Source organism: Paroedura picta, chromosome 1 (assembly GCF_049243985.1).
Source record: "Paroedura picta isolate Pp20150507F chromosome 1, Ppicta_v3.0, whole genome shotgun sequence".
In the NCBI taxonomy this organism is placed as follows: Eukaryota; Metazoa; Chordata; class Lepidosauria; order Squamata; family Gekkonidae; genus Paroedura; species Paroedura picta.
Window position 1 is genome coordinate 64,952,682 of NC_135369.1, and position 23,991 is coordinate 64,976,672.

Below are 23,991 nucleotides of genomic sequence, written 5' to 3' on the forward strand. Positions count from 1 at the left end.
CCCTTTGTCTCATCTGATTGCTAATATGATGTTTACTATTGTACAATGAAATAAATTCACTTATTTAACTGAGTAGACTTATTGTACAGCTGAAGATGATTTTAAAAAAAAAAATCTTGGTCAAAATCCACATATCTGATAGTATGTTGTTTTAGTCTCTTGTAGTTTTTCTGTTTCTTTTAAAGTGCTGTTGATAACAGCTGCATGTGTATAATTCCTTTTATTGGCTTAGCTAACTTTTTTATTTACACCCCAAGGAACAATGGGTATATAGTATGTGATAGAAGATGAGTGAATGTAACAATGCACAAACATAGTCACAAAGAAGTATAGTATGATGGTCTTCATTTAGAGAGCTGCTTGCCAGGTTTCCAGAACTGTTCATAATTTTATCTCTAAGGTTTTATATAGTACAGGATTCAACCTTAAGCAGAAGAGAAAACAAGGCCAAGCATGAGCTGTATTTGTAGCATGCTTATTTAGGATCTGAACCAAAATCAAATGTCTCAGACTATAAAGATAACTGTGAGTCATGCTTAAGCAGCCATTGAGCTGGAAATGAAAATTGTTCCATGTGCAAATCAAATTTTCTACTGCAAAAATTGTTAATTTAGTTATATTTAAATCTAGCTGCTTCTAGAGAACAAGTACTAGCTACTGTTAAAAGATGCACTAGTATCTAAATTTTAAGTTGGTAGTTTCTCAGCATGTAAACTATTGTATAATGTATTTTTATAAATATATATATAAAATCACGAAGGTTCCCACTCCTCTTTCATTCTGCAGAATGTGTAAGACAAATTTTCAGGAAGACATTTTTATAAAGGGATTAGAATTGAACAGTTCAATAGGGTGTCTTCATGCTGAAATAGGATTGTAGTCTACTACAACAATTATAGTAAATATATGATATTGTTTTTCTGTCTTTTTGTATATTTTTATTTACATATACACACACACACAAAACATATAACAAAACCATCTGATAATCTCATATCCAGTATAAGAAATGGTACCATCATGTTGATGATTCAATCTTAAACCCCGCTGTGCCGCGGACTAAATAAAGTCCTAAGGGCTTAGGGGGAGGAGTTAGGGCGGGTTCTGTCCGGGATGAGGAAGGGTTCCTATTGGCCCCTTCCTCTGGACAGACCATCGGCGGGGCCAATCGGCAGGTGCAAATCGCCTGCCGATTGGCCCCGCCGATTGCCGCCCCAAAGCCAAGGGAGCAATTGCTCCCTTCCTGGCGGCCTGACGCGGCGAGAGGCAGCGCGGCTGGCGGGGGCTCCCTGGCCTGCGGCATGACGCCTCAGCTCCACCTGCGCCACAACAAGCCGTTTCCGCCTCCTGAGTCGCTGCCGGATGCGCCGCCGCCACGGGACATCGCCCCCTCGGCCCGCCCAGCCAGCGCCGGCCACCGGAGGACGCCTTGGGACCGCCGCCGCCACCGCCCACGCGCCGCGCCACACTTCAGGAGCCCCCAGCAGCAGTGCCGCTGCCCTCCACCATGGCCTGCCAGCCGCCCCAAACCAAGCCGCTCCCGCCTTCCGATCACTGCCGGACACCCGGAGCCACGCCAAGACACCAAAGACTCTCAACTTCCTCCTGCCCTGAAGCTCGCAAGCACTCCAGGTAGGCTGCGAGCCCCTGGCCCCACAGGACAAACCCGGTCTTGCAAAGCCAGCCCACAGAGCCCCGCAGCCCTCATGGCATGCCCTCCTAGCGCCCACTGCATTTTGACTGCAGTGGGCTTTTTTACTAGTCAAAAAATAAAACTAGAAAAAATATATATAGAAGAGTTGGTTTTTATACTCTACCTTTCACTACCTGAAGGAGCCTCAAAGGAGCTTACTCCTTCTCTTCCTCTACCCACAACATACATCCTGTGATGTAGGTAGGGCTGAGAGAGTTCTGAGATAAACTGCTTTGTGAGAACAATTCAAATAGGACTGTTGCTAGCTCAAGGTCACCCAGTTCGCTGCATATGGAGGAACTAGGGGCAAAGCCCATTGCATTCAGGAATACAGTGGTGCTAGATTGGGGGTGGTGGAAGAACTCTGTGGATGGCCTCTCCCTCCCCTTGGGACCTGGAAAGGCTGGAGGCACTGGGGAGGAAACTCACCGTCAGGGGCAGCTCTCAGGCAGCAGGGATCTGCAGCCTCCGAGCCTCAGAGGAAATGCAAGGAGGAGGAGGTGGTCAGGGGTGGGGGACAAAACGTGATTGGCTGGTTGCTGGACGGACAGGCAAGCCTGTTAGAGGAGGAGGCACTCAGGGCTGGGACAGCCATCCTAAGTGGGTGTTAAGGGTACTTAAGCCACGAGACCAGCTCCTCCTCCAAGCCCTTACGAGAAATATTAAGTGGAAAAGATGGAGATTCAAACCTGGCTCTCCAGATTAGAAGCCATAGTCCTTTAGCACTACACCAAATTTGTGCAGTGAAGAGGCAGAACTACCTATCCTATTACATTTCCCCAGTGTACATACAGCCCCCACACATTTAGAATTTCACATTTCTAATAGTTCTAACCTCAGACTCCTAAATTAATTTAATGAGATAATGAGATATGAAATTTGGTCTTGTTAACAGTCCAGCAAAACAGAAGAACTGAGTGTATATAAGGAGAGGCCATATAAGTTTAGTTTATGGGATTTATTGTAGATGTTGGACAAATGTAAGTACTGTATATATTTGCATATAAGCCAACCCACATATAAGCCGAGGCACCTAATTACACCACAAAACCTGTGCAAACTTATTGACTCGCATATAAGCCGAGGGTGGGAAATGCAGCAGGCTACTGGTAAATGTACAGGGTGGCTTAAGCGCTTAATCCATGTTCAATCATCACAGGCTCTCCCATCCAGCCTCCCTCCAAGAAATACAGAAAAATCAAGAGGATTAATAGCTGTTGGTTTTTGTACCCCACTTTTCACTTATCAAAGGAGTCTCATAGTGGCTTACAATTGCTTTCCCTTCCTCTCTTGATGCCAGACACCCTGAGAGAGCACTGACAGAACTGCTCTGTGAGAACAGCTCTAGCAGGAGAACCAAACAGTACCCCCCAGGCCAGCAAACCATAGCAGAACAATAGTACCCAAAGTTGGCAACCTACTACAAGTACCACAGCTACCAAACCAGGGGCTACAGTGCCCCCCAGAACAAAACACTGAAATAAAAATCTGTAAAATTGAAAACTGAAAGAACTGTAAAAGTCAACTTTTAAAAGAAACACAATCCCAGGAAAAAAGGCAAACAATGCTGCCCCTCAGATAAAAGAAGAAAGAAACACTAGAACAGTGGTCCCCAACCTGCGGGCCGCGAAGGCCATGGCGCCGGGCCGCGGCTCCCTCTCCCCGCCCGCCCCCCCGCAGTAAAAAACTTCCCAGGCCGCCCATGAGGGCGCGGCCCGATGCGCGGGCGTGGCCCGTGGGCGCGGCCAGCAAGTGCAGCCAGATTGTGGGCGCGGCCCACAGGCGCGGCCCGATGCGTGGGCGCGGCCCACGGGTGCAGACCGATGCGCGGGCGCGGCCGATGCGTGGGCGTGGCCGCGCCCCGATGCCCTGCCGGTCCCCAACCTCAGAAAGGTTGGGGACCACTGCACTAGAAGAAACAATAAATCCCAAAGCACCTCCAAAACCCACCCACCCCACCCACAGAAACCAAAAGAACAGTTTGGAGGAAGTGATTAGGAAAAGAAGGGGAAAAAATATCAGAATCCCTCAGTCAAACCATTGATATCCTACAAGCTGCCAGAGTAAGCTAAGCTTTCAAGATATTTGCAGAAGGCAATGGTTGGCTTGGAGCAATGAGCTCACTTGCAAAAAGCTTAGCTTTTAAACTCTTTGCAGAAGGCAATGGTTAACTGGGAGCAACTAGCTCACTTGCAAACAGCTCAGTTTGCAGATGCAATCCTATGAATGGCTGGCTGGGAGCAGGCTGTTAATCAATTACCCACGTATAAGCTGAGGAGGTCTTTTTAGTGCTAAAAACTGTGCTGGAAAACTCGACTTATATGCGAGTTTGTTTTCACAAAGCAATTAATTTGTTGTATTAACAATTGTAGGAAGGTACAATGGGTTTAAAAAGAGCTGTGTAAGGGGGATTAGTAAAGGGACCATGCACATTTAGTCACAGTATTTGGTTTGTTCTACTCACTGACATCCTTCTTTCCTTTTACTATACAATTGCAGAACTGCCACAAAGCAACCATCTCGCATTCATGTGCACCATTGCTATTGGATATTATCTCATGAAGTGTTTTATCATAGCACAGTTGCATTGTCATGTATTTGTAGACAGCCACACAACAAATTGGCTTGGTAGAATTGCATATACAAGGATGGATCCAGCACAAGGATCATACAAAAACTCCCCAGTTTACTTTTCTCTCCCTCAACCCCCAGCAGTCCTTGGAAAGTTTATTCCCATGCTGCCAGTACCTAAGTTGTCAGACAGCCATTTGATTTGGGAGGGCATATCATGGAAGAGACAAAAAACATTCTCATATTTTCTGAGCAGAGCTCTGATCACAGAAGAGGCAGTAGGGAATGATTTTGATGCCTTCCCCCTCCCGAATGTAGCTTCCAGACCTCTATGGAATTAGCTTCCCAGGATCAGAAAAACCCTCTGGGGGGAGAGGAAAGCCAGGAACATTTGTCAGCATTCTATCCATCAATGGATTGCGAGGCCATGTTCATTATTACATCAAAATGTTTTTTTTTCCAGTGACATCAACATGTATATGCATATCAGTATCAGAGTGCAGAGAAAGATTCTGCATACTGTACATACATAATACATTGTTCAACATTCGAATATCTTAGAGAAAGAGCAATGGATAATTTCCACTTTGAAATCCAGAGCACCTAAGTTGTAACTCCAAAATCAGGGAAGAAGTTGGAATGAAGGGGATTTCAAAAGTATCCCTAATTTATTCTTTCATGATCAAATCCAGTTTTTACTCCTTGTTTGGGAAAACACTCACCATAAATAAGAGTTTTAATTTAATCAATCAGATGAAGAATGCTTGACTAAGCAGTTCTTTATAAAAGCTATAAAATGAGCAGTCTTGTTCATTCCTTAACACATACATGATATGAGTGAAAGGAGTTTGATCTGGATACGAAAATGTTGCTGAAGTTACAAAGGTGTGAGACTGGAATGTATACCCACAGTTTCATGATGAAAGACAAAATATGGCTATGAATGTAACACATGAATAGATCCATATGGATAAGAGCATGTTAGTGTGATGTTTTTTTATTCTTTGAGGTCACTCTATCAGATACATGTTGGGACTATTTCCTGTATTTTCTTTGTTCCATTTATGCCACTAAAAGAGCAATTGTATGTTATATTTCATTTTTGTTACTCTTGTTTCACTGTGGTTTCATGGAGAATGAGGAAGGTTTTCTGCATGTCATTCAGCTAAGCACTCCTAGTGTGACTTTGGACAAGTCATCCACTACAGTCTAAAATTTTTATTTCTAAAATAGAAATACAATAGACTTTGCTACAGATGTCCTTAATCCTCCCACCGAAACAAAAAAAAAGAAATCTATAATTCTTTAATTTGAATTTGTTTCAGTATTCCAGGTAATAAGTGCCCTTATTTTTAAAACAGCATTGTAAATTACTTACTCTAGCAGATACTTTTATCTGAAAAGCAATGACAATTTAAAATATCACTCAATACAGAATTGCAAATGCAAAGTCTAAAAAGGTCCATTTTTGCTGCATGTTGAGTTAACATATGCACAGCCAAAAGCCTACAAATATAATCATCTTTAGTGAAAATATACTCAATTTTCTGGTTGGAAAATGCCCATTTGATGAGTATTTTTTCCCTTAGACCGTTTATGCACTGGAGGTTTCATGCAAGACTGCAGGCTGGAGTTTTAGACATAGCAGGTTGCCCCACCTCTTCCTGCACCCACATGGGGGAGCATTTGGCCTGGTGCACCTCATCCGCCCTCAGTTTGTGCTCCTGTACGGGAACTGGGGCAGTGAAGTTCTCAATGCATAAACAGTCTTAGTGTCCCTTCCATTTCTCTCCCCTCACTTGCATAAAGCCAATGTAATAATTATAAAATACTCTAGCAGTGTAGCTGTGAACACGGTTTTTTCCACCTACGTCAAGCCCAGCTATTAGCGCCTTACCTGTTCCCAGAGCACCTGACCACTTTGATCCATGCAACGGTCACTTCCAGATTAGACTATTGTAACTCGCTCCACATGGGCCTACCCTTGTCCCTGACCCGGAAATTGCAGCTGGTACAGAATGCGGCCACGCAGGTCCTTACCATGTCTTCTTGGAGGACCCACGATCAGCCCTTGTTGAAACAACTTCATTGGCTACCAGTCTGCTTCCTGATCAGGTTCAAAGTATTGGTGTTGACCTTTCAGACTTTACGTGGCTTGGGCCCTACTTACCTATGGGACGCCTATCTCCTTATACCCCCTGCAGGGCACTTTGCTCTGCGGGTATGGATCTGCTGAGGGTCCCAGGTCCCCGGGAGGCATGCTGGGCCTTGACCAGGGCCAGGGCCTTCTTGGTCCTGGCCCCTACCTGGTGGAATGAGCTCCTGTATAAGCTTCGGGGCCTGACAGGACTCTCTGAGTTCCACAGGGCCTGCAAAATGGAGCTCTTCCACCGGAAATTTGGTTGAGGACAGGTGGGGAGGCACCCTGGGGCATGAGATCTGGTCTGCCCCCCCACCCGACTTCAGACTCAGTATTATAGTTGCTGACACCCTCCCCTGGTTGCCACCCTGGGTCTTGACCATCAGCCACTGGATAACATCTGGAACATTTGCCAGAGGGACAAAGCATAGGAAGCATAGGAGGAGTTTTATCTTGTATTGTTTTATGCTGGAGTGTTTTTTTTTAATGGATGTTAATATCGGGGTGTTTTTATGAGAGTTCTGTTTTATGTTTTATATTAGTTTGTGAACCACTGCAAGCCATCTTGCTGGGAGCGGTGGTCTATAAATCGAATGAATGAATGAATGAATCCCGTTTGCTTGACAGCCATTCTTGGAAATGCCCTTTTCTTCCACTTAGCATGGTATACAATGGTCCATTGAGAATCCGGGACCTTTTTCTCATCTCTCCCTTCTTCTTCCAGACACAGTAGCTCTGTGAAGGGACAATCGCAGCAGATAATCAGTTGCATTGTTCCTAAGTTAAGGTAAAACCTAGAAGAGTATTATTGAAGCTTTGTAAACTATCTTAATTTTCATGGTTGGCAACACCAAATCCTGAAAAGGGATTTGTAGAATGAAGTCACATAATCAAGCACATCATTGATCTAAGCTTAATCTTCTGTAACAGCCTTTGCAAATGCTAAGAGGGGTCTTTTCCCTCTGTTCTATAACTCAAAAGTCTCTGCCAATATCTCAATAATGCTAGAGGCCCCTGGCGCTTTTCTCGAACACACTGCAGGTTTGCACTGATCAAATGAAAGCTGTTTACTCATTATTGTTTAAGATTAAGCTCCAGGTGGAGAATTACTCTTGATTTGGGGGGTTTAGGCTGATAATGTGAAAGAAATAAAAAAAGAAAACAAAACAAGCCCAGCTAATTCTTGCATTATGTTGACTGTGTTATGAAGTTTCTAGATTGGTTTTTCTAATGTATTGTATTACATTTCCCCAGGATTATCTGTAAACTTTGAAGTTAGTGCAATTACATTAAATGCATGCTTAAAGATGGGACAATAGTTTGCAAATTGGTATTTTAAATAAATAAACCTCTATTTTTCTATCTCACCCTTCCCATGAGGCTCAGGTCATGTACCAGCAATCCATAAAAACAATAGTTTTAAAATCACATTTTACATAAAAACAATTCAAAGACTAGCTGGTCTGCCAACTAGTTAATATTAAATATTAAGGAGGGTATTCCTCTTTGGGTAGATGTATTTTCCTTTGCTGTTGATGGATTTCTTCAAGAAATGTCTTCAAGGGAGGCCAGCCAATTATAATCCTGATCTCAATCATAAGCCTTGTAGAATAGCTCTACCTTACAGCCCTGTGGAACTGACCAAGGGCCCACACTGGGTCTATGTTAGGACCTGTGAGCTGCATTTTGGACCAATTGGAGACTCTGGATCAGCCTCAAAGGAAGCCCTGCACATAACAAGTTGCAGAAGTCTATCCTGGAGGTGACCTTTCTAACCCGGAGGTGACCTTTCCCCTGTATCCTGCCTTAATAGACTTGGCCATAAGCTATTCCTGGTATTGCCATGAAAACAGGGAACTGGTTATTTCCATTGACCCTGCAGAGGCATTTTCACATGGTTACTGTACCTGGGAAAGAGGTACCTACTGCTGCTTCAAACTGGCTCCTTTCTATTCCCTCTCAGTCTTCCTTGGGCATGGCACGGAGGCATGGCCAGCTGACAACACTTCTGGCCTGGTTCTGGGACTCCACAAAATTGGAAAAATATTTCAGGGGCTCCTTCACTGTCAAAGGGTTGAAAAAGGTAGCTCTGACATATCCCTTGTAAGATCAGTTGCCATTTAATCTTCTCTTATGTTCAGCCCTGGGAAAAATGGCATCCACATGGAGCAGACAGCATATTACTGACATTCACTAGAAGGAGCTGGCTAATATCCCTGCGATGTACTAACTGATATGAGAAGTGGGAGCCATGATAAAACTCCAACCATTTCTGCACTAGGAAAATGTTCCTGGATAGCCTTTGCATATAAGCGGCATATAAGAACCAGCTCTTCTTCTTCTTCTAAATTGCGTGAACCACCGGTGAGCAACCAGAGATAAGACTGTATGGATGAGAAAACATGCAATAGTCTCGGCAGCTTTGTCCCGCCCTTTGCATTTCCTGTTTTAATTTTTCTTTAAAAATGGCTCAGTCCATGTTGCAACGCGACCGCAAACCTACATTATTCAAGGTGAAATAAAATCATCTTTAAAGTGTTCATGATTTTCTTGGGATCAGGCAGGGAAAATACAGCCCCATTTCTGTTTTCTGGCAGTGGGGAATGATTTGCGAAAGGAGGTGGGTGGGTGATCTGGCAGCCTTCTCCTGATCATGCAGGGGTCTGTGCAGCTTGATTTCAAGCCAGCCATTAGCACAAAATGTCTTTCTGGGCTCCAGGGACAATGTTCAGCATCTCAGAAATCCACCTAGACAGAAATAAAAAACACTAGTATTCAAAAAAAAGTGTGTGGGGGGATGCTGTATCGTTCTGTTGTTTCTCCATAGCAATGTTGATTTTATTAAAGATGCATCTGTGCATTACCACATAGCAATGTGGTAGTGCCTTTAAAATAATTTTGGGGCTTGGAGGGAGAAGAAATTGTCAGTCCATAAGAGAACTGCTGTGCTGTGATTGGTGGCTTGCTGTGATGGACAAGCCAAGGAGCAGAGGGAGAAGTTTGGCTTGTTTTCCCTTGCGGCCTCCTCAGGAGGCAAAAAGCCTTGATGGGACAAAGGGAACATGCAGGAGGGGTACCCCCGTGAGGAGGGCTGCAAATGCGTTTGCCAGCAGGAAGCCACTAATGTTTTACCCCTCTGTGTGGAAATGGCCGCTTATTTTTTGTATGGTACACTTCCTATTTAATTTGAGAGACTCCCATAATCGTCCTATTAATAAGAACCACATTTCCTTCAAAGTGTTTCCAGTCTTTATTTGCAGAATAAGTTCCTTGGGTTCTGAACATGATTTGGAGATCACAGTTTTAATAATACTGTGTGCTTGGCCAGGATTATTCTACAGCTGAAAAATGTATAATTTATGTTACTGTTCTTTACTGATAACTAGCTCAAAACAATAGAGCACTGAAAACAGAGACTAGGCATTAAAAATCCTGACCAGGTAGCAACTGTAATCAGCAGGTGTTTGCTTAGAATGGCAGGCTGCCATGTTCCACATTTTTATATAATAAAACTCTGATTTTGACTGAAAATTAATTTTTGGTGTCACTTGTCACTTCTGCTTAAAAACAGGTTCCCAGTCAGGTTCTTGCCAGTGGAAAACAATAGAGAAAGAGTTGCTCACCCGTACCTTTGCATGCCTGTTTTTCAAGGGATAGCAGAGGTGTCCTGTAAAATTATGACCTTTTCTGCTATCTGCTCTTATTCTGCAGTCCCGTGTATGAGGTATCCGTAACACTATTTCCCTCCCTTATGTATTTGGGAAGCCTCCTGGGAGGAGACTGTCCGGTGCCCTGTCCATCCATGTCCACCCTGATTGGCCCTCCCCCTCCAGCTCCCACCCTCCATCCTTGCCTGCTAGAAGCCTTGTGGCTGTGGCCTCCATTGTCGCCCATGAGGAGAGAGGCAGCAACTGGGCTTTGCGGCCCACAGGTACGCTCCTGCTGGGAAGGAGTGGGGGGGGGGCTTTCCACTCCCATTAGGCCGGGAAGCGCTCTCGCCGTGGCGAGACTACTTGCATCAGTACCACCCCCGGGGGTGGGGGAGGGAGCTTCCCACTCCCTTTAGCCCAGGAAGTGCTCTCACTTGCTGGGTCAAAGGGAGTGCCTCCTGTGGCAGTGCCACCGGTGTGTGGGGGGCTTTCCACTCCCTTTAGCCCGCTTTGTGGGCCAAAGAGAGCTGCGGTCACCCTCTCACACCCTCCTGCCTGCCCCCCCTTTCAAAGCCCATTTTTAAAATGGGCTTTGATACTAGTAATAATCCATAAAACTATTTTAGTTGCAGGTAGGAATCTTTCCCACTGAAATTAATTTGTATGATCCTGAATACATGACAAAAAAGCGAGTTATCCTAGTAGTATACGGTTTACTACTAGATTCATTTTTCACCTACTCTTCACTTTCTTCACTTATGTTGAAGAAAGAATGATCACAGGTACAGCTTTTCCTACAGGTATAAGACAACTTGCATGTGCAATTATTATCTGTTATTATTTGCATGTGCATGTGCAAATATTATCTGTTTTGATTGACAGTGAAATGTACAAAGTCCTGATTCTCCTTTGTATCAGGTTATATGGCTTTGGCGTAGGAAGATTCTGACTACTTTTGAGAATTACTACAATTACTTTCAATAGAAAGAAAGTTTTAAGATTATCTCTTAATGACGTTTTAAAGTCAGTGATGTCAAAACCTTAAGGAATATTTAACAAAAAAACAGAAATGAAATTTTTGCAGCTGTTAATTTTGTTTAATATTACTAGATCTAACCAGAACCTGTATGAAAGTCAATACAGAACACAGAAATTAACTTTTTTCTGAATCTGTTAGGAGATGGAAATATTGAAGTATATCTCAGTAATATAGGATTCTATACTTAATCAATATTGCTTGGAATATCGCCACTGATGTTATATTGGCAGAAATGTTACTTAAATTACAGAGGCATTTTCATTTATTTAGCAAAGTATCTTTCTGATGTTTTGCCAAACCATTAAGTCTTTTATTCATTAAAAAAGATTTTGGCTGACTTTCTTTCCGGTTGCTCTAGGTAGCTTAATTTGGGCCCTTACTGGTTTCGCAGAATTAGGAAGAAGAAATCTTTACATTTTTGTTATTGGATCTTTTCCCATTTGGCTGTCAGGGACATTACTGCAGAGCCTCTTCAGTCATCATGACATTTGTGTAGAAAGAAGCAGGTACTTCTGTACAGCTGGGGATATGTCGACATGGACATGTGTCATGAGACAAAAGAAAATTCTGGATTGCACTTGTTCAGGAAGGCAGGAGAAGGAGTTTTAAAAAGTTTAAACTATTTTCAAGCCTCTGGGATAGGCATGGTTCTCAATTTTGAAAAATAAATGAAAGATGGAGAGGAATCGATTTCCAAGGTATGAAATTTATGTACAGTAGATATTTTTCTTTCATAATAGGATGTAATTTTCAAGTTATTAGACTAGGGATGGGCACAAACTGGGAAAACTTAGGTTTGTATAGGTTCATGGGTCTACATGAAGCATCTCCACAGCCTCCTTCTAGAAGGCCACTATTCATGTTTCCAGGTTTGCAGAAGTGCAAGTGATCAGCACTAGCATGTCTGCCAGAGATGACACAACATGTCCTTCCACAAACCACCAATGTTGCTTGTTTTGCTCAGGCAAATTACTGTGCACACATAAATGAAACTAACTTCTTATTTAACAAGCATTTTATTATTAGTGATGATGATGATGCCATGCACCTTGCAAACACGTGACTTCTAGGGCAGGGAAGCATGGCTAGCTGCAATAACTCCTAGGGTTACTTGAAGCCTGAAGAATATTTGAGGGGTTACTCCATGGTCAAAATGTTGAAAAGGACTGCCATAGAGTATTTCTGCTGCTAGAAGGACTGCCAACAGCAATGGGAAACTTCCATGCCTCACCCTTCCTGCTGCAGCGCCAGATGATCCTGAAATGCTGTCCCTGGCCACTTCAGGAAAAAGAGCTTTTAAGGGACTCTTTGGCATGTAAACATAGCAGGGAGAGTTCTTAACCCTTTCCATACTCCAGAATTACCACTAAATGACTTTCATAATCAGAATCTCAATTATAAATTCACCTTCACAAATGTCACATTTGTAATGACAGCCAGTGCCATTTAACGGTTTCAGTGGTAGTCAAAGTTTGAAGAGAACTGGGTTCAAATTCTAAGTTATGAGGATCACTGCAGTCCTAAGAAGCTAGCATGATGTAACGGTTAAGAGCAGCAACCTCTAATCTGGAGAACTAGATTTGATTCCCCACTCCTCCTTATGAAGCCTGCTGGATAACCTTGGTCCAGTCAGTTCTCTCAGAACTTGTTGGGATTTTTGGACTAGACTTTGTCCTAAGTCCCTCCAGAAAAATAGAGTTGCAGAGTTTTTCATAGAATCTATGATTTTCATAGAATCATAGAGTTGGAAGGGGCCATACAGGCTCCTTGCAGAGCATTTTGCAGAGCATTTTCAGTTAATGGCTACTTTTTTGTGGATTAGGCAAAGATCCATATTCACAGTGCTTTGAGGTTTAAAAAGAATAATCTTTACTAGAAATATTATACAGAATATATATCTGTAGCAGTGATCTTTATCTTCCTGAAGAAAAAGGAAAGTGGGCCCACCTTTTAAAAAAGGGCTTGGAAAATTCTACTCCTCATGGCAGCAATCCCACAAGAAACCATTTGGTGTCACTAGTGAGCACATAGGTACAATTTAATAACAACCCTTCAGGGTTGACTTCATAGAATCACTTGCTGATTGCAACTCCAACAGGACTCTATCAACCCTACCTACCTCATGAGGTGTGTGCTCTAGGGAGAGGAAGGAAAGGCAATTAAAAGCTGCTTTGAGACACTGTAGGGTAGAGAAAAACAATTCCTCCACCTACTTCTCCTCTTTCTCCTCCTCCACATGGCTAAGCCCACAGAGTGTTACATCTTTCTACACCCATTACATAGGTGATTTTAGAATGGTATAAGTCTTAGGATTACCCTGTCAGTGACCCTGGACTGGCCATACTCTCTTACCTTGGAAAACAGCTGCAACAATAATGTGAAGCATGTAGCATGCATGTACGGCATCACTTCTCAAAATGCACTTTCCATCAATACTACAAAACTGCAGATTTAGGAATGGCCCAATTCTAATGCACTCATGTGGGAGCTTCCACATGTATGAATCAGTTCCCAGTTGTTCTCTTCCCATGTAAATCCTAGATAATAACATTGAATTAAGAAACCTGATTGTGTTATGTTCCCTCTTTCATGGAGAAAATGTTATAACAGATTCTGTTACTTGCTGTTAGCTGTATTCCCAAATTACTCTGCTGCTTTCTTTTTCCTTGCTTTCTCCCCCCTGGAATAAGCAACAGGCTCCTTAAAGCCTTTACAATGGTGTCACTTTGATTTCTTCCTGTATTTCTTCAGCTTTTCATGAAAGGCTTTTGTAAGACTTATTACTGAAAACATTTCCTTCTATGTGCTATTAAATTATCATAAGGATGAAAATAATAGTACAATATATTTTCCTCTATCGTGAGATCTCATTTAATAAATGTCTTATCTGGAATACGTTTTTTTTTTTTTTTTGGCTCCAATAACGGTGTGAATGATGCCCAGCCTTCCTAGAACTGCAGTACCTGATTTTTCATTTATCTACACTGGAAGGCCCTGGATATGTTTATTTTTACGTGAGGGCTGTTGCACTTCTCTGTCCAGAAGATATGCAATGACCTCTGGTGGGGATATTATCATGTAGCCAAATATATCATTGTGCTTCAAATGATTACAGCAAGTTTGAATAAATGCTTATTAAATAGATAATGGGGGAAACTTGTATGCAGCACCATTGTTGTCAACAGGGCAATTGCTGTAGAGTTGCTGATTGCTAAGGCTGGATATCAAATTAATAGTCTTCAGATTAATTACTCGGCATTAGAAAATGTGCGGTGAATAGGAACTGCCTTTGGACACAGTGTGGATCAAACAGCACTGGCCTGTATTTGTGTGATATTCAGAGCATCATCTTCCAAGTTGTGGCTTTGCTGTAAGCTTGCATGCTTGTGTGCTTCACCAAGAAGAAAAATAACTGGTCTGATCAGTTTTCTACTTTTAGAATACTTAACTTGGAATTGGAAGAGGCCCTGCTTTTTTTTTTTTTAAAGTAAGCATGTGGTTGCGCCTTGACTGACAATTGAACAGAAGCCAAACAAGGCAGTCAGCCGTATTGCTGGACCAGTGAGGGCAAGGAAATATTAGTAAACAAAGCAGTATTTTGTTGGAAATCTATTTCTCTATGTAACTGCAGGTCATGAGAAGGTTTGTAAGTGGCATGCTTCTAAAAACTGAAGCAGCAAAGAATAGAATAATTTAACTGGAAGGGGCCATACAGGTCATCTAGCCCAACCCCTGCAAGACAGAGCTCTTCTGCCAGGTCTTTGGTTGAGGCCAGGGCAGTGAGGAAGATCACTGGAAGATCACACCCGCCCCCCCCCCCCCAGGGCTGGTGTTAGCACCTGGGCATTGCCAGCTAGGCCCTCTCTCCTCCTCGATAGTGGGTATCAACTTTGGTGTGGGGCTTGTTTTATTTATTGCCTGTTGCTGTGTATTTTATATTGTATCAGTATGTCCTTTTAATGGGGGTTTTAATGGGATTTTTAATGAGGACCTTGTGACCCACCACGAGCCATTGTATGGGAGCGGTGGGATATAAATCAAATAAATAATAAAAAATAATAAAAGAATAGCACATTTCTATGGTAAACATAGAGATGAACACAGTCCTAGAGCCTCATGATATCATTTCCCAGTACAAATCAGAAGTGACATCACAGTACCACACATCATCATGCACAGTCACTTCCCACCTTTAGTGATGGCTAAGTTTCCTGGGTACACTGATGATAATGACAAACATGCTGCAATGGAGAGGGTGGAGGAGTTCTTTTGATTTCAGGCTTATTGAGACTATTCTAATGAAAGTGAAGGAGAAGTTGAGGTGTGGGATTGGCTTTGGTTTGGGTGGGTGGTCTTTGGATTGCACACCTACAAGAGAAGCATTGCTTGCCTTGCTTCTTCAGGTGCAATAGAGGGCAACTTACTGAAGATGGTTACAGCTTTCTTTGGGACAGGTAACACGGTTCACCAAGAACAGGTGGAGAGTGTTGGGTCTAGCAGTGAGCCCTCCTCTCCTCTTGGCAATATCTGTGCAGGCAAAGTGTATTATCTAAGTGTAAAGATTAGGTGAGCATCTTGAAGCATCATTTGAAGAATGAAAGAGAAATTCCTCAGTCCAGGATGTTGGTGTTACAGTGCCTCTTATGGAACTGGAACAGGAACCCCTTGGGTGCCATTATCCACAATCCAAAGGCCTTGTGATGAGGAAGAATGGACATGGCACACCCACATGAAGAATTTTTAAATGAATGGCAAAGTAGTATACAACTTGACTGCTTATGGCTTGGTGCAATGGTCAGCCTATCCCTAAATACACGGATGTACGAATAGGGGAGGACACATGCTGATGCGTCCTATCGGTTGCCCACATGGTGATTAAGTATGGCGGTGAGTTTTGCTCATGGTTGTCGCAATTCCCTGTCTTGATGATAAAATGAATTTGACCCTTGATTACTCTAATGAATAGTGTTGACTCCTCTAATACCATGTTCATCTTCCACAACAGACTTGACACCTCAGCATTTCACCCCACCAGCTTTAAAGCGGCTTCTGAAGGAGTAGGATTTGTCCTCCTGTTTTATAGAAAGGAAAGGATAGAAAAGAGTTTTCATTTAGTCTGAAAATAAATGGTCTTACCGAACTATCTAGACATTTTATACCAACTTACTTCTTTCACCCCCTTGAGTTTATGACTGTCTAAATCCCTTCCTGCAAAAGTGAAATAACGTAGCTCCCATTTCCGCTGCCCAGATTCTGTGCTGTTGGAAAAGAATTTCCCGAAGTGATTACTGCGAGGCCTGAAAGAGAAATGATTACAAATGGCTGAGTTAACTGCTCCAGACGGCCTCATCAGTCATCATAATGCGGCCTCAGCACAAGTCTCTTCAGGACAGGCAACTTGTCATGACAGATGACACCTCTTTAAGGAGACTTCCTCCCCTGGCTTTTCCTCTAGCAAATCCTCAAGGGGGAAAGATGTTTGCAAATAATGGTTTTTAAGCAATAATCTCAGGAAAATCTCTTTCCAGCTGCCAACAGGACACCAGTTAGTGGTTTTCCTAAGCAGAAACTGGTGCTTGAATGCTGAATGTATCTTGCTTTCTGAACCAGATGGTCAAAGTACTTTTGCGGTGATTCAGCTATGGAGTCTATTTTCAAGTGAATTGATTAAAGGCACCGAAATGTGACATATGGATAGTGAACAGGGCAGGTATAGAATTGAGTTGCCTAGTTAATTAGTTGCATGAAGCCTCACTGACCTATAAATTGGAGACAATTCCATTGACTCCATTGCACATCTAATACATTCCCACATGTGTCATTAATCACTTCTATTGCATGATGTGCATTATCATTTTTTCAATTTCATGGCTATGAGATTGCTTAGAATGGGAAAGAGAAAGCACCTCACTGCATGGGTGGGAGTGATTGAGCCTACAATCCCAGGATCTGAATCCATTGTTCACAACAGGAAACTGGCACACCAAAGTATCATTTGCTTGTTCATCCCCTCTCAACATGCGAAACTCTGAGCAAACATAACCATATCATGAATAACATTTTCCAGAGCTACCAGCAATAAGATAAAATGTCTCCATTGACTCCAGTCAATGGAGCTGGAGTCCTATAACATTGCATAACATTACATTGATTTCAGGAGATTATAACTCCCATTTTGTAGATGGGGAATTGAACATGACCGATGACACTTTTCTATCTGTTACATTTGTATCCTGCTCCTCCTTCAAGGAGAGTGGCATACCTAGTTATCTTGTTGCTTAGTCTCATGATAGCCATGTAGGGTGAGTATGAGACAGAGTACCTGGCACAAGGTCACTTAATGAGCTTCATGAGTAAGTTGGGATTTGAACCGGTCCTGGAACAGGGGTTGGCTAATGCCTACTCCTGGCCTCAAGGGGGTGCCAAAGGGACTGCCAGAGATGGAGAGGGATGGCAGTCCCACCTCTGGATGAGAGGGAGGGTTTTTGGACCAACAAGGAGTCCCTAGCGGGGAGACCACGAACAGGGCAAGGGCTGTCAACCTGTGGCACCCTGGCAGGATTGGAGATGTAGGCACAGGCAGGCTGAAAGATGGGGCTGTGCCTGCATTTCCCCATGATGAGCAGGGAGTTTGGAGGGCCACCAAGGTCCTAAGCTGGGACCCACTACCACTGAGAGTGCAAGTGGAGACAGCATGGGGTACAGGAAGTGAGGCAGGACAAGGAATTAAAGGGGGCAGAAAGGGCACTTACCTATGGTACTGGAACCCACTGCCAAACAGAATCACAGAATCACAGAATAATAGAGTTGGAAGGGGCCATATAGGCCGTCTAGTTCAACCCCCTGCTCAACGCAGGATTAGCCCTAAGCACCCTAAAGCATCCAAGAAAAGTGTGTATCCAACCTTTGCTTGAAGACTGCCAGTGAGGGGGAGCTCACCACCTCCCTAGGCAGCCTATTCCACTGCTGAACAGGTGGAGGCAGGGCATGCCCAGCCCCTGGGTAGGCAGCCACAGCATGGAGAACCAGGGGAGATGATAGCCTTGGGAAGCCCTGCCAAAGGTGCAGGGGGGAGTTAGGTGCAAAATGCAACCCCACCTCCCTTTCCCCATCAAAGGGTCCAGTGAGAGAGTTCACCCACAGAATGGCAGCCTAAGCAGACATCGTGCGGCAGCTGGAAGAAGCAGGAGGAAGGATACCTACCAGAAGTCTTGCTGAGATGTGGAGTTTCCACTAACGGAGGCTGTGTAGCTGGGGAAGAGGGGACTCCAGTTTAAAAAATGGAGGAAGAGCAAGCAGGAGAGTATAAAAGGTTGCTAGGGCAGGGGGGGAGGGTTGTGTTGTGAGGGAACAGGTAGCCTTGTGATGAGTGTTATGGGAAAAGAAGAACAATACAATCAGAGCACCTTTAAGACCAACAAAGATTTATTCAAGGCATGAGCTTTCGAGTGCAAGCACTCTTTGTCAGACTAAGAACTGACCTTCATGACAGTAGGAATATATAAGCACAAGTTAATCCTGTTACATTAGTAAACTGTGTCACAGCATCCAAATACAGCCATATGATATTTTTTTGCCAAAACAGCCAGTCAGACCCCTCGAATTCAGTTGTAGTTCACAAAAACAAAAGAGAAATAAAACTGTCATTGCCAGTGATCAACGGCTTACACTTTACCATTTTGCTGCTGGCCCCATCTGTCTCTATACAAGTGTGAAACATTCCTACAAGTAGAAGCTGAGCTGGCAGCTATCTTGTCCTGGGACCAGAGAGTTAAATTCAAAATTACATTATATATGACTAACAGTCACATAATCCCAATTAAAATAAATTGTGAAATATGTGGATACACAAATTAAACAATGTTAGCATGCATGGTGAGATAAAATCCCTTTTTCCTTATTGAGTCCAGGGTATGTCATAGTATTGAGTGTTGGAATAACTTGCATTTCTGCAATCTCCCTTTCTAGCCTGTTCTTGAAGTTCTTTTGCAATAAAACAGCTACTTTCAGGTCCCTTATAGAATGTCCTGGAAGATTAAAATGTTCCCCTACATGTTTTTCAGTCTTGTAGCTTTTGATGTGTCCATTAATTCTTTGGCGGAGGGTTTGAGCTGTTTGCCCTATGTAGAGAACAGAGGGACATTGTTGGCACTTGATGGCATATAAAAGGTTGGAAGATGAGCAATTGGTGTAGGTGATGTTGTTAGGTCCATTAACTGTGGCATTGGAGTGTATATGGCAGCAAAGTTGGCATCTGGGTTTGTTTCAAGCTCTAGTACTAATGTCCATGTTCACATTATATGCTGCATTGTTGTAGGTGAGGAGTTGTTTGATATTGGGGGGCTGTCTGTGTGAAAGAAAAGGTTTACCCCCCAGTGCTTGGGAAAGAGAACTGTCATTATCCAGTAGGAGTTGTAAGATACTGATAATGCATTGTACTGTCTTGAGCTGAGAGCTATAGGTAACCACTAGTGGTGTTCTGTTGTTTTCTCTTTTGTGTCTGTCTTCTAACAGGTTTTCTCTTGGTATCCTTCTGGCTTTGTTAATCTGTTCCTTGACCTCACTAGCTGGGTACTTTAGTTCCAAAAAGGTTTGTTTTAGATCATTTAGGTGAGAATCTCTGTCCGTGGGATTGGAGTAGATGTGGTTGTAACGTAGGGCCTGGATTATACAGTGGATTGTTTGGTATGTTCAGGATGGTAGCTGGAGGCAGGCAGGTACGTTTGCCGGTCAGTAGGCTTCCGGTATAAGGTAGTCTCTAGCCATCCATTGTTTATTCTTACAGTAGTGTGCAGAAAATGTGTTTCTTGCATAGAATGGTTCATTGTCAGGTTGATAGTGGGGTGAAAGTCATTGTATGCCTGGTGGAAAGTATCCAGGGCTTCTTTATCATGTGTCCAGACAATAAAAATGTCATCAATGAATCACAGGTATACAAGAGGTGTGAGTGGGTGAGCATTCAGGAAGCAAGAGTAAACCAAAATATATGACAGAATTGAACAACAACATTATGTGAAAGTTTCTTGAAAGGGCAGCCAAGACAGCAGACAGCTGGCATCCCTGGAGCATCTCATCCAAGATTTTGGGAAGGCCATAGAAGGCTTACAAGCCTCGAGCAGCCAGATACTACTCCTTCTACAAAGTCTACAGAATATACCTGTCTACAGAATATACCTGTATCTATGCAAGAAGCCCCAAGTCATAGCCTGGCTTTTGAGAGAATCTCAATGGATACTCTTCATATGGGTTCCTATTTTAATTGCTCTGTTTTACATACAATGTGGTACACTGCCCTGAGCCTGCTTGTTGAGAGGGCAGTATAAAATTCAAGTAAATAATTAAAAAAATAAACTAATGTGGCTGTCTCCTGAGGCACCATGACTTGGCCAAGGACTATTGCTGAGTTTATAGTGTAGCTTCTGGTCCTTTATAAATTGTAGAGACCTGCCAACCAGATTCATGACAACAGGAACAAGAGGTGCTAGATTTCATCCAACTATCTTCTATAGCAGTGGTCACCAACCTTTTTATCATTGGGGACTGGACAACGCTTGACAATTTTACTGAGGCCCGGGGGGCAGTCTTTTGCCGAGGGACATCACCGCCTGAGCCCCTGCTCTGCTTGCTTTCCCGCTGGTGCCCCTGACTTTCCGCTGCCCGCTGGAAGGCACTGCCAGCTGCACAGTGCCACACTGAGGAGGAGCCCCAGCCATGGTGGCCGCTGGAAAGCACCAAAGGTGAGCTGGCAGCAGAGTGGCAGGGCAGCCCCTGAGGCAGCAGCCGGGGAGGAAGATGAGGAGGAGCTGTAGCCCGGTACCGACTGATCTATGGACTGGTTCGGTCCTTGCACCTGGGGTTGGGGACCAGTGCTCTAGACCAGTGGTCCCCAACCTTTTTATCACCGGGGACCGGTCCACACTTGACAATTTTACTGAGGCCGAGGGGGGGGGTAGTCTTTTGCCGAGGGACATTGCTGCCACCTGAGCCCCTGCTCCACTTGCTTTCCCGCCAGGGCCCCTGACTTCCCCCTGCCCACTGGGGGGCGCTGCCAGCAGCAGCTGCGCAGTGCCACGCCAAGGGGAGCCCCAGCCATGGTGGCCGCTGGAGAGCACCAAAGGTCAGCCCGCGGCAGAGTGGTAGAGCAGTCCCCGAGGCAGCAGCCGGGGAGGAGGACGAGGAGGAGCCGCGGCCCGGTACCGACTGATCTACGGACCAGTACCAGTCCCTGGACCGGGGGTTGGGGACCACTGTTCTATAGGACTGGCTCGGTGCATTAAGCTGTTTTGAAGAAATGTGTTAAATAATATTATATATGAAGTAAAACCTAGCAGAAGGAAGAAATTGGCACAATTGTTTTTTGAACTTTATCTGGCCTCACTATATGGGCTCAGCATTAATTTTGTTAGTAACAGCACGAGAGTGAGATAGTCTTTCTAATAACACAAATGGTCCACCATTACAGTGAGCCAAATGGAGCATTTTCTTTCCAGTTTCTTTTTAAAATTCATATCATATGCTAAATACTGCAGTAAGAACCGGTTTTATTAGAATGTATTATGCAAACAAGGAAAATAAACATATGCCTGATTTTTTGGGGGGAAATCATTCTGATAGGGATGGGGAAGAGTGAGGAAGCTTTATATTTGACTATTGCAAGTCCTTTTCAGTTACTCTCAAGTGTATAAGATTTCAGCAAGCACCACACACATTTTCAGCATCATTGCCACATCCATAAAGATTAGATTGTTAAGGTTTCTAAGATGCAGTTTAAGAACTTCAAGATGATGAATTCCATACTAGGCACTAAATTCTGTCCATCTACAGTGCTATCACAGATGTACCATATCTTAATCAAGTGTACAGCCTTTGGAAAAGTTTAAAAGGGCTTTAGTTAATGTTATTGCTGACATAGAAATAGCAAGTATACAAGATCTAGGTAAGAGTGTGCAAAAAAAATGGGGGTTTTCCAAAAAATCCCAGTCCAGTATGATATTGGAACATAGGATTTTTCACAAATCCCCAATAGACATGGGAACCTTCCCCCCCTTTTTAAAAAAGCTCCAGGATCTATGTACAGAGATCTTTCAGCTGTATGTAGATCTAGCCTTAAAGTCTTCTGCTAAGAGTGGGGTGGGGTGGGAAGAGCTGGAAGAGGAGTCTCTATGGGGATCAGCTGTTCTCTTCCTGTTCCCCCACCATTCCCAGGTGGAAGAAAGCTTGTTTTCTGCTGCCTGGGAAGGGTCTGTAAAGACTCACCAAACTACTGATTCTTAGGATCAACTGTTGGGTGCCCCCTCCCCTTCCAGTGGCATTTAAAGAGTCACCAAACAGCTGATCCTAAAGGCTCTCCCCCCTCCCTAGACACTTCCAAGGCAGTGGTGAGTGAGTATTTTTAGGCATATCTGAGATAAATTTCTGATCCCTAGCCATCAGTGGTGGCATTTATTTATTTATTTATTTTTAAATTTATATACTGCCGCTCCCCGGATGGTCTCGCAGCGGTTTACATCACAAAACATTAAAATACATAAAACCAAGAATTTCCAGGAATCTCTGAAAATTCTATGGCTTTTCTGCAGTTTCCAGCAATTCCTAGACATTATTTCCCACAGAACTGACATCACAATGTCATTGATTCCCCCCCCCTTCCCAATATATACTCCCTACCTGTTCTCCTGCTGGTTGGCAGGCTGGGCAAGCATAGATCTAGGCCATGTGTTAGCAGGACCTAAGCAAGCTTCTAGGTAGAAGCTGCATTCTTTTCATTGTTTCATACTTTTTGTTCTAGATAAAGTTTTCAAAGTTGTTTTCAAACCAGAAATAAAAGTTGTTTAATTCAGTGAGCTGTTTCTCTCAGGGAAAGAAGCACACACACATGAATGTGTGCATGAAAGTTAACATGGTATAGTTGTGAAGACTGGCAGATTCTGATCTGGAGGATTTAATTCTCCACTCTTCTGCATGAAATCTGGTGGGTGATCTTGGGCTAATCACAGTTCTCTCAGAGCTTTCTCAGCCCCACCTACCTCATAAGATAACTGTTGTGGTGAGAGTAAGGGAATGTGATTGTAAGCTGCTTTGAGATTCCTTAAGGCAGAGTAAGAGCCTCTTGTGGTGCAAGGTGGTAAGGCAGCTAATATGCTTTCTGAAGCTCTGACCATGAGGCTGGGAGTTCGATCCCAGCAGCTGGCTCAAGGTGGACTCAGTCTTCCATCCTTCCGAGGTCGGTAAAATGAGTACCCAGCTTGCTGGGGGGTAAACGGTAATGACTGGGGAAGGCACTGGCAAACCACCCCGTATTGAGTCTGCCATGAAAACGCTAGAGGTCGTCACCCCAAGGGTCAGACATGACTCGGTGCTTGCACAGGGGTACCTTTACCTTTACCTTTCTCTGCTTTAAAGGTAAATGTAAAGGTATCCCCTGTGCAAGCACCGAGTCATGTCTGACCCTTGGGGTGACGACCTCTAGTGTTTTCTTGACAGACTCAATACAGGGTGGTTTGCCATTCCCTTCCCAGTCATTACTGTTTACCCCCCAGCAAGCTGGGTACTCATTTTACCGACCTCGGAAGGATGGAAGGCTGAGTCAACCTTGAGCTGGCTGCTGGAATCGAACTCCCAGCCTCATGAACAGACAGCTTCAGACTGCATGTCTGCTGCCTTACCATTCTGTGCCATAAGAGGCTCTAAGGCAGAGAAAAGCAGGGTATAAAAATCAACTTTTCCTCCACTTCTAAGCTCCTAGTCTTTTAAGCTCCTAGACACTGTGGAGTGTCTGAGTGAGGGGCATTTAAAAGAGATTCAGATTCTCTGTCTGATGATGTCTCAATTACCACAGGGCTGCATGACTGTAGACATGATTCTCAAAGGCCTGGTCCCACCCCCAGGCAAGTTCTCT

General features: G+C 43.7%; 1 protein-coding gene across 1 annotated transcript in view; it reads left to right on the plus strand.

The window, feature by feature from the left end:
• Nucleotides 1-23,991, plus strand: part of ALK (ALK receptor tyrosine kinase) — an 816,801-nt gene that overhangs the window by 180,257 nt on the left and 612,553 nt on the right. The window lies entirely within an intron of this gene.